The following is an 11,144-nucleotide window of genomic DNA, read 5'->3' on the forward strand; positions in this document are numbered from 1 at the left end:
CCCTTTTCCCATTTCCCCGTGTGAAGACACTGCTCACAAAGCAGTCCTGCAGCCAAGCAGCTTTCTAAGGCTGCACGATGGTTCTGGACTCTCCTCACTGTGGCAACTGCCTCAAGAGGCCGCTCACCGGCAGCCATGACACCCCTTGGAGGGCGATGCAGGGCTGAACAGGTGCATCTGACCCATTTTAACTCTTCCAAGTAGTGGCAAAAGTCGGCATAGCTGTCTGCGGAACACTTGGATGGACATTCTTTTGGCCCTGAGAGTTTTGCTGCAGGAATATTGCACTCAAGTTCTGAACAATGCCCTGCCCACTTACTGGACCCCAGTGTGGTGCGACTGACCAGCAAACTGACTGGCAACACAAGGAGGCCCACCTTCATCACCCTTCCCTGCCCCCTGATTTCCTGGTGAGCTTCTACTTTGTTTTTGACACTTAACCCCTGTGTGCCCGAAAGACTCTATACCCCTAAAAACCAGCCCTGCCAACCAGCTGGCCTGGGTACAATAGCAGCTGGAAAGCAAAGTCATGGAATTGGAACCAGAAAAAAATCTTTTCATGAGAGGAGCAGCTGGCAGCTGGAAAACAGAAGGAGGAAAAAAAGGAAGGCCAATTTCTACCTCCTACAGGATTCCATTAACTGGGGATTTCAGAGCAAGAGCTACTCAACCTGCTTAAGGTCCCCGCCCTCCCCTAATGAAGGCAGTGATGCTTATCACAGCCCCATCCTCCCCAGCAGGGCTCAGAAGAGCAGTCCCGCTGACAGGAGCTTTGTGGTGGAAAGCAGTGAAGAGAGGGGTGGGGAGGACCGCAGCTGACTTTGGCAGTCATCTAATGCCACTCTCCAATTAACACCAAAGTAGTATTTCTGAGGGCCTATGTTATTGTTAAATAATTTTATTCACTTGTTATTTTTTGTCTTCAAAAATTTTTTTTCAGTTACTGTTGACATTCAATATTCTATTGGTTTGGTGTCTTTTTCATAATAGCCATTGTAAGAGGCTTGAGGTGATATCTCATTGTGGTTTTGATTTGCATTTCCCTAAATAGTATATGGTCATGGATGGAAACTAGACTTTTAGTGGTGAGTGTGCTATAGTGTATATAGACATCAAATTATAATGTCGTATAGCTGAAACTTGTATAACGTTATTCACCGATGTCACCCAATTTTAAAAAATCCAAAAAAATACTTATTAAATTTAAATTTTCACAAGTAATGTATTTTTATTGCAAAAAAATAAAAAGAAGAGAGAAAAGTTACCCATAATACAACTAGGACATAACACTTTCAACCTTTAATATATATATATGATTTTCAAACACACAAAAAAACAACTAGATATCAACAATAGATCACAAACATCTGTCCACCTCAATAGAGCCACTTCTACCCCTGCCTTTTGATAGTTGTAGTGTGTTTCAGTGTATGGATAAAAGATAATGGTTTAAGCCAATGCCCCAGTGTTGTGCATTTGGATTGTTTCTGGTGGAATTTAAATTATTTTCTGAAGTGGCAGATGATGAGACCAGAGGAGGTGATATCACAGCCTTCTATGACTCACCATCCCACTCCATTCTGACTCTCTGCATTTCTACATTGTGTTCCCTCACATCAGACCTCAGGACATTTCCAGATGTTTTCCTGTTTGAGCCCTGTCCAGAAACATGTGCTGGAGGGACCAAAGCATCATCTCTTACTCAGACTGCCTCCTCTGAGCCCTCGGAGATAACAGATCACAAAGAAGATAGCTTTAGCTAAATGTTGTTTCTGGCATATTGTGCTTTATTGGTGATGGTCACTTCCCAATTATGCTGGTGAAATCACCTCGCCCACATCAGAGTTTCTGCCTGATTAGACAACAGGCTCTGGAACTGGCTAGCAGAGGGTTCCAAAGCTCCTGCAGTGAGAGAGGCCTGGGACAGGATAGGGAGGAAGAGTTGCCAAGCAGGGAACAGAGCACTCACACCGAGGAGATGAGAGGCTTTCATAGGAGATAAAAGTTGTATCTTATGCATGTCAGAGTGAGAGAACCAAGGACTACATACAGGTATCTATTTTGACCCAAAAGGAGGGATGCTGTTGTCACAGGTGTCTGGGGGCGTAAATCTCAGCTTTGTCTAAGATGACATTTTCAGAAATATATTTTACAGCATTGCAATCGCCTCACTTTTGCTCGTCTCCATGACACTGCTTTAAGGTCTCTCACTTTTCTCATTTCTTCACTGTGACATCAAGAACACCCCTGAAACAACCATGTGCCTTAAATGATCAAGATACAGCTTCTAAGGAAAAAAGAAATGAGGTAGGAATCAGGGGAGGCCACGCCTGCTCTTGGCCATCAGAGGGAGGCGGGAGGAAGGGGAGGACCCAGCCTCTCCTCTCTGCAGGGAGTGCCAGGACTGCACAGCCACACCCTGCACTTCCCTGTTCCCTTCTTTTAATAGCACCCGCCCTCCCAACTGCCCAGACTTGAAAACCTGAAACCAGTTTGTCTTCTGTTCCTCTCCTTTCACACCTAACTGTTATCAGTTCTGTGGGCTTTCTTCCCAAATACTTTCCCACTCCCCCTTCCTTTCTATTTCAATAGCAGCTGCCCTAACTCAGGTCTTTCCCTCACCTTTGAACAACTACCAAAGCCTCCTATGTGTCTTGTCTTCCCCACTCACCTCCTTAACTCCGCCCAGCCCATTCTTACCAACAAAATTAGTATCCCTAATGATTTGCTTATGTTGTTCTCCTGCTAGAAAATTCTCAATGTGTCCCCATGGCCTGGTGGGGAAAGCCCATCACAATTAGGCTTTTTCCTGCTTGCCCACCTTTTTCTCATTCTCCTGCCTCCAGCCATCTCCAAATCTCCCAACTAGCCAAGCGACCTAGTCTTCCCTGGAATGCATGCTCACCTTTCCCTTACCCTAACCCTGACCCCAACGCCGGGAAATGCCTAGCCTTTCTCATCTTTACCTCTGGGATCAGAAGGACCATTCAAAGCTAATCTGCATGAATCTTTCACTTAATCTCTCAACCACAAGAAAGCATTCCCTCTTCTATGGCTTTATTATTTGTGCCTTTCAGGCCCAGTATTTATTATCTGGTTAATGTTTTATTTCTCCTGTTGGATTACATTTCCTGAAAGGTGGAGGCTGACTTTTGCTGGTCATTGTATTGCCTGCAGCCCCAGGAAATTCTGAGTTTATGTGAGCCGGCTTGGTAATCACCGGTAATTACGCTGGCAGCTCCATCGGATACACTGTACACTTGAAGATGTGGTCACTGGCCCTGGAAGGCTGAGTCTCAACCACCTCCTGGATTACCAGGCATGAGAGCAAATGCCTAAAACCTGCCAAGGGAGCTTAGGCTGTGATGGGTTGAATTGTGTCCCACCAAAATTCACACACTTGAGTCCTAACCCCCTGTTCCTCAGCATGTGACCTTATTTGAACACTAGAGGCCTGGTGCATGACATCTGTGCACTGGGGGGGAAGAAGGGGGTCCTCTCAGCCTGGCCTGTGCCCTTTCGCAGTCCGGGAGCTCTTGAGGGATGTCCGACTGACGGCTTAGGCCCAGTCAGACATCCTTAGCGCTGCTGTGGAGGCGGGCTGCTGTGCTTGCCAGCTGTCAGCCCAGCTTGTGGCTGAGCGGCATTCCCCCTGTGGGAGCGCACTGACCACCAGGGGGCAGCTCCTGCATTGAGCGTCTGCCCCCTGGTGGTCAGTATGCATCATAGCGACCAGTCATTCCACTGTTTGGTCAATTTGCATATTACCCTTTTATTATATAGGATACGGTCTTTAACAAGGTAATCAAGTTAAATGAGGTCATTAATCCAACTTGCCTGAAGTCCTTATAGAAAGGGACTTGTGGGTCCAGAGACAGAAATACAAAGTGAAAACAATGCGCAGACACAGAAGGTACATGCTTTACAAGCCAAGGAACTCCAGATGCTACCAGAAGCTAAGAGAAAGGCCTGGAATAGATCTTTCCCTCACAGCTCTTAGAAGAAATCAACTCTGCTCACACCTGGATTTCTGACTTCCAGCCCCCGACTGTGAGACATTACATTTCTGTTGTTCTAAGCCATGCAGTTGGTGGTGCTTTGTTAGGGCAGCCCAACAATATAGCTGGGTTCCTGAGAAACATGGGAGGGCAAAGCCAAGTCTTGGAGAAGCTCTGGGCAGGGAAGCAGCATAGCCTGGCAGCAATTAGCCTGAGCCAGCAGCTGAGCAGAAATGGCTGGTTAGCCCTCCTGACATAGCTTTTTGAAGAGAGTGTTTTGCTTCTGCATTTGGGCAGGGGAGACTGGCAGTAGGGATGGGGGTGGAGTATGGGTCAGGGGTGGGGAGGAACAGGCAATTCCCACTGAAGGGCAGACCCTCCTTCCAGGCTCCAGATGCTCCCAAACTCTTGAAATTTTTTAAAAAAAGGGGGGGGGGTGAAACCTCATAAGCACTTTAGAGACTCCTTGCTGGGGTCCTGGAGACTCCTCCCTAATTACCACCTTCCACTGTGGCTCCTGGAGCCTCCCTCCTCCTCAGCGGGGGAGCCAGGATGTGGCAATGCCTTTCCTCCTGACTCAGAGAGGTGTTTTCTGAACCTTCCTTACCCAAAATATGTCCTCCCACCTCTGGGGAGCCCCAACAGACATGCTAATTACATTAAGATTGAGTCCATATAATTAGGTTGGCGAAGTATAAGGGCTCACCATTAGCAGACAGAAAAACTAAGGCATGAGGAGCGTCACATTAAGGCTGGCTGCTGGTGGGAAGCAAGCCAGAGTGTCTGCCTCCTTAGAGTCAGCCCCATAACCTCCTGTGGTGAAGGCAGTAGGCAGGGAAAAACAAGAGGAAAGCATGAGGGTGTGAACGAGCAATGAGCTCAGAAGGAGCCACCTGCCTGGGACCCGGGGCCATGGAACAACCACCACTGTAGTAGGGAACCCTCCTGCCCGGGGCCTGTGCCTGAGGACTCTAAACCTACACCGGACAGCAGCCACTGGCCACTGGGGTTACTGGACACCTGAAAGGTGCTAATCCAAACTGAGATAGGTAGTAAATGCAAAATACACACAGGGCTGCGAAGACTTAGTATGGAAAAAAGAATATAAAATATCTCATTAACATTTTTAAAATATGAAAACTATTTTAAAATATGGCTTATATAGTAAATGGATATCCTTTGTATACATTGTGTGGAATAGATTATATTACTAAAGTTAATTTCACGTCTTTCTTTTATTGTTCTTAATAGGGTGACTGGGTTCAATTACACATGAGTCTCCCGTGTATATTTCTCTTGGCTAGCACTGCTCTCGGAACTGCTCTGAACACGCATCAGACCCAATCCTTAGCACAACGCTTTGGGTGCTGCTATTCTCATTTCAGCTCAGGGAATGAGGAACCGATGTCATGGTCAAGGTCCTAACTTTTCCATTTACTGACTGTTCTACGGAAGTTATGTCATCTCTCAGGATTCAATTTCCTCATCTGGAAAATGGTAATAAGAGTGTTGTCATGAAAAACAAATAGACTGATGTGTTTAAAAGCCCTGAATCAATGTTCCTATGTTGATCACTTATAAAGAGAGTGAGAGGGCTCGGGATCCAGACACATCCCTCTCCTCCCCTTTCTTGTCATTTCCCGGGCTGCTGCATCAATGATTGGCTCTCGAACCGCCTCCCCTGGGAAGCACATCCGAGACAGCACCTGTGGTTTTGCTCTCCCAGGGAGGCTACCCCCTGGGGTCACAGCCCCTTTCTCACAGGAGAAGCTGGGCAGAGCCACCAAGCTGAACAGACTCCCATGTGTCAGGCCAGCCCTGGGAAGAAATCCCAGAGGTGTGGGCCCTCTGGGCTCCTCTTCCCATCCCACCCCACCAGGGTCAGGATTCCGTGTGCACGGGTCCCCAAGATGCATAGCCACAGACCTTTAAGGGGACAACTCGCCCCTCTCTTAGAGATGGTCTTCACTGTGCCAGGACAGAACCCTCCAAATCCTGTCCAATGGCACTGAGCCTGCATTGTATTCCATGAGAATGTACCCCTGGGGTTGCGCAACCGGACGTCCTTGAATCAAAGCAGACAGCTGGCTTCCTCCTCCAGTCCCGCATTGGCCCCGGCAAATCTGAGACACGGGTGAGGAGTGTTTTGAGAATGCTCTCTGTTCCTTTCTTCCCCTCTTTCTAGTAATCCCAAGCAGGAGCCTACCCCGAGTCTTGCTCTCCCTCAGTTGCAGATCTGCTTGGAAGGGAATCTAAATTGAATGAGGGGCCCTTCCACCATTCTGCCCTGGTCTTTATCCTGACCTTAGTCCACTGCGTTGACATTTCTACCTTTCACTCCCATTAAACTAGGCAGGGTCGATCCTACTCTTCTCTGGTGTGTGGTACTCACTAAATGTTTGCTGAATTAATTAACTAACTAATTAATTAATGGGTAGGTCTCTGCTATGTAAGATCTCTGCCGATAATGGTTTCCCACAGAGATGGTTGTATTTTAAAGGAAGGTTCTTTAAAACCAAAATGATTTCAAGAGCCAAAGGACTGACCACTCTGCTGATGGCATACCAGCTGTGACCCTTAGGGAAAAGGAGCCATTCTAATCCTTTTAAGAAAATACCAAGTAGGCAATAGCTTACTGCTAGCGCACTCCCCAGCCTCCCTGTGCAAGATTTCAGATGGGCAGACTGGGGCTCTTGGAGGTGGCTTTTGACTGGCATTCCCTGGCAGAACTGTTAGGAATCTAGAGCCTGTGGCAAACCTGACTTTTCTCACATCTCCACCCAAAATTTCAATATGTACATGAAACATGGCCTGGGTTACCTGGGCTGTCCTTTCCCCACCTCTGGAGGACCCTCATCTCCCTCCTGGCTAATCCTCAGGGGCCTTGTTCATGTCTCCTATTTCTGAATGTTTGAGAACAACACCATTTCTCAAGTGAGGCACTCACATCGGACGCAAACTTTAAGGAGGTATCAAAAATTCAGTAGTCGCCAAAACCGGTTTGGCTCAGTGGATGGAGCGTCGACCTGCGGACTGAAGGGTCCCGGGTTCGATTCCAGTCGAGGGCATGTGCCTGGGTTGCAGGCACATCCCCAGTGGGGGATGTGCAGGGGCGGCTGATCGATGTTTCTCTCTCATCAATGTTTCTGGCTCTCTATCTCTCTCCCTTCCTCTCTGTAAAAAATCAATAAAATATATTTTAAAAATAAAAAAAATAAAAAAAATAAAAAAATTCAGTAGTCAAGATAAACAATATTTTTATATCATTGTTTCATAAATCAAAATTAATGCAAAATAATCCACAGTAAACAAAATATCAAAAAAAATGTTAAAGATTGCATTAAAACATTATTTATTGTGATTACTGAGTTTTTTGCCACCCCCTTTAATTTTGTGCTGGGACATGTACTAGTCCTCCCCTCACCTAATTCTAGTTTGCCTTCCAAGAGTAGAGTGTCCCAACTGGTGCTCGCTTTAGCACCAACTTAACTTGTGAGAATCAACTTGAAGGAAGTTGGCAGGATGGTGATGGGTCTGGAGCACAGCTAGCGGGGGCCCACTTACATTTTTCAGAAAGCCATGCGAACAGATAGGCAGGGGGCCAAGTCTATTGTTCCAAAGTTTCCAGAGGCCTTGAAAGGCCGTTGGACTCTGGTCTGGTGATCAGAGGGAAAAGGGCTTCTGAACAATTCAAGGGCTTTGATATGGTTGCCAACACCCACATTTTTCATTCTGGGAACAATGCCACCAGTGGCCACAGCCACCCTCCCCCACCTAAGTGAGGAAGCGTCTGCTGGTTGTGAGTGGTGGCAGATCTTGTGAGGGCAAGGGTCAGAAGGACAGGAGTCTTTCTTATCCTGGCTGCGGGCCCCTTTCCTTCTGGTACACACTGACATGCCCATCCTTTTGGACTTTCAAAACCTGTATTTGTTTTAGCCCTCTTGTCCTCCTTGTCCAGAGCCAACACCCATCTCCGTTCCTCCCTACGGAGGAGCTGTCCCAGCACTCGTGAGTGCAGGTGTCCCTAGCGCCGGGTCACTGGCTCTGCTCTGTCCTTACTTCCTGGCTCCACTGCAGTTTCTTTTTTCAGAAAATGCAAAAGAGAGTGAGTTATCTTGTCTTGAAGGTGGGGAAACACAACCTCAACTTCCTTCCCTAAATGATACCTCGAGAACATTCTTCAAAAGAACTGGGGTATCCAGGTGAGGGTGGGCGGGTGGTGGGTAAGCGATCAACCAAAGGACTTGTATGCATGCATATAAGCATTACCAATGGACACAGACAGTAGGGGGGTGAGGGCCTGTGTTGGGGGCAGGAGCTGGTGGGGAGAGGTCAAGAGGGGAAAAAAGAGACATAGGTAATACTTTCAACAATAAAGAAATTTTTTAAAACAGAACTGGGGTATCAAGTGTATTGACAACCTCCTTCCAGGAGATGCACCATCTGGGGATACCCCCCAGAAGGGTAAGTATCTGGGCTCCTTTGACTGCTGTTTTGGAAGAATGCAGGTGAACGAAAGGGAGTTTCCACGACACAAACTGTTTTTTCCATTTCCTGTTCTTTGCTATTTTGCTTTGTTCTGGTGTTAAACCACGGGTTTCAGAATCAGATGAAACTCCTCCTAGTGAAGGCCTGCCACCAGGCCTCCATCAACCCCATAACCTGGTGACTAAACTCAATTCCGTGGTTATCAACCAAAGGACGGGCTTTGCAATGGCTGGACTCACTGCTCTGTATCAGGCTCTTACTACTGAGCCTGAATCTCTTGAGATTTCTCTTCCTAACGCTGACCTGTGCACTTTTCCCAGGAAAGTATCTGCATGATTTTACTTGAGCCCCCACAGCTCCCGAGGAATGACTGGGAGCTTCTTCCCCTGTCTGCTGGCCCTTGTGGGGAAGCAAGGAAAAGCTGCAGAGCGGCTGGGCCTGGGTGGAACCCCGTGTATAACAGTCTGACAGCAGATCAGCAGTTATCACTCTCAGAAAGGGAAGCGTGGGCATGTTATGTTGCTGTGGCAACCAAAGGCAACTGAGCGCAAACTTCAGAAGGCAGAGCCCATCAAACAACCGGGAGTTTCAAACACCCTGGGTCCCCCAGGGACTGGGCCTAGCTCAATTAGAGGAAAAGTCAGCATCAAAAGCCCTCAGTGACGAAAGGGAAGCCAGGGGAAACAGTCAAAGGCTAGTCATCATGGATTCACAGTTACAGAACCTTGGAACAGAAATAAACAGCCAATCCTCACTTTACTGAGAAAGGAACCAGAAGTTGGAAAGTACTTGATCGAGGTTCTGCTGCCAGTGAATGTCAAAGCCGGAACCACCTCCCTATGGCCTTTAAGTTTGCAAACACCCTTAGTGCTTTAATTTCATCTGACCCTGAACCGAGAGCAAATATTTATCCTTCAATGGAGTGGCCACATGAGAACTACCAGTTTTCTCATCTGGGAGGAGGAGAATACTTTTCTAATGGAATTCATATTAGGCTTCAATGAGTTAATAGTTTTGGGATTCAAGTGGATATAATAAAGGGCACCCCTCAACCCTCATAGAGTTGTGGGTATTTTTAATATATATTTTATTGATTTCAGAGAGAAAGGGATAGGGGGAGAGAGAGAGAAACATCAATGATGAGAGAGAATCATTGATTGGCTGCCTCCTGCACACCCCCTATTGGGGTTGGAGCCCACAACCCGAGCATGTGCCCTTGACCAGAATCAAACCTGGGACCCTTCAGTCCGCAGGCCTATGCTCTATCCACTGAGTCAAACCAGCTAGGGCAAGTGGTTTTTTTTAAAATAAACATTTTTTAAGTTTATCCATCCTGAATTCTGTGCCCTAGAATTTAGTAAATAGTTCCACTTTACGTGGCTTCAACACTTCCTCTGGATACTATGAGGTCTCCATCTTATAACCATGTTTCTCTAGTTCAGCTCCTAGCTGATTGGAGAAGTCATCCTCTACATTGTCATCATCCCAATTACCCTCCCAGACATGTGCATCTTCATCTTCATCTAAACCAGTCCCGCCTTCACAGGGAACTCCTCGAACTCGTCATCCTCCTCCAGGAGACCCAAGTCTACTGGCTGCTTTTTCTTGGACATCACGACCCTCCACACCTCTCAGGCAGCAGGAAAGTTGGATCTACTCGCCCTCACCATGGCCACAATGCCACCTCCTTCATAGAGTTCTGAATAATTAAGGGATGGGCAACAAATGGGATTAGAATATCAACTTTATCACTGAATAATTTTTTATTGGAGTCAGTGGTTTGTATTTGTGGGTAAGTGAACCCCAGAATTAAACAGGGTAACTACGCAAGCTAGGGCAGGCCTCCCAGTTAAATCTGTCCCTGGAAACCATGCATCTTGGGAAAACAGAGCCAATAGTATGAGAGGAGGCTGCTGCTATGTATCTGAGAGGGGCTGAGCAATGTATCTGGGTTCCTACTCCCATACTCATCATTGAAAAGTTGCTCCTCCTCCTCCTTCCAGCCTCTTGTCCCTCCCCACTCCTGGGGAGGAGTGAGTCATAGAGGAGGGAGAAGTCAGAAATCTTCTATGTGGTGATGATTTTTTTCATTCTAATAAGTACGTGTAATGCACTTAGCACTTAGCACAATAATAAGTGCTCAATAAAAGTTGGCTGTTACTATTAGGATTCTGGCTATAGCCTGTCAATAACACCAGAGACTACTTCACCTTCACCAGGGTGACTTCTCTAATAATGTCTGCCCTTAGCGAATGTGTGACCCCCAGCATGTCACTTAAGCTCCCTAAGCCTCAGTATCATCCTCTGCATTAATAATAGTACCTACCCTATAATGGGGAGGACTACATGATTTAAGTGTAAAGAACTTAGCAGGGTGCCTGGAACATAGTAAATATTCAACGGTGACTATTGCTGTTATAAAAAGAACTTGGGAGTCTAGAGCAAAATTAAAACTGAGACATAATTGATTTAGAAGAGGCATGTAAAGGAAAGGCTCCATTAGAATTACAGCAATAGCTCCCACTGATCCACAATCTAGACCCCTTTTCCCATCATTGTCCATAAAATGAGGGGAAGCTTAGTTTGGTGTTCCTCTTGGGAAGATAATGACATTCTTCCTTGAATTGACTATATCCCTCCTAGGATATATTATTAGGG

The 11,144-nt window shown here is 46.7% G+C and overlaps 1 pseudogene across 1 annotated transcript; it reads right to left on the reverse strand.

The window, feature by feature from the left end:
* Window positions 1–9,885: 9,885 nt before the first annotated feature.
* On the reverse strand, window positions 9,886–10,099 carry LOC308527452 (26S proteasome complex subunit SEM1-like; annotated as a pseudogene). The gene has a single exon. The product of its transcript is annotated as a 26S proteasome complex subunit SEM1-like (transcript).
* Between the last annotated feature and the right edge of the window lie 1,045 nt (window positions 10,100–11,144).

The sequence above is a fragment of the Myotis nattereri genome (genome assembly GCF_964212035.1).
Source record: "Myotis nattereri genome assembly, chromosome: 11".
NCBI lineage: Eukaryota > Metazoa > Chordata > Mammalia > Chiroptera > Vespertilionidae > Myotis > Myotis nattereri.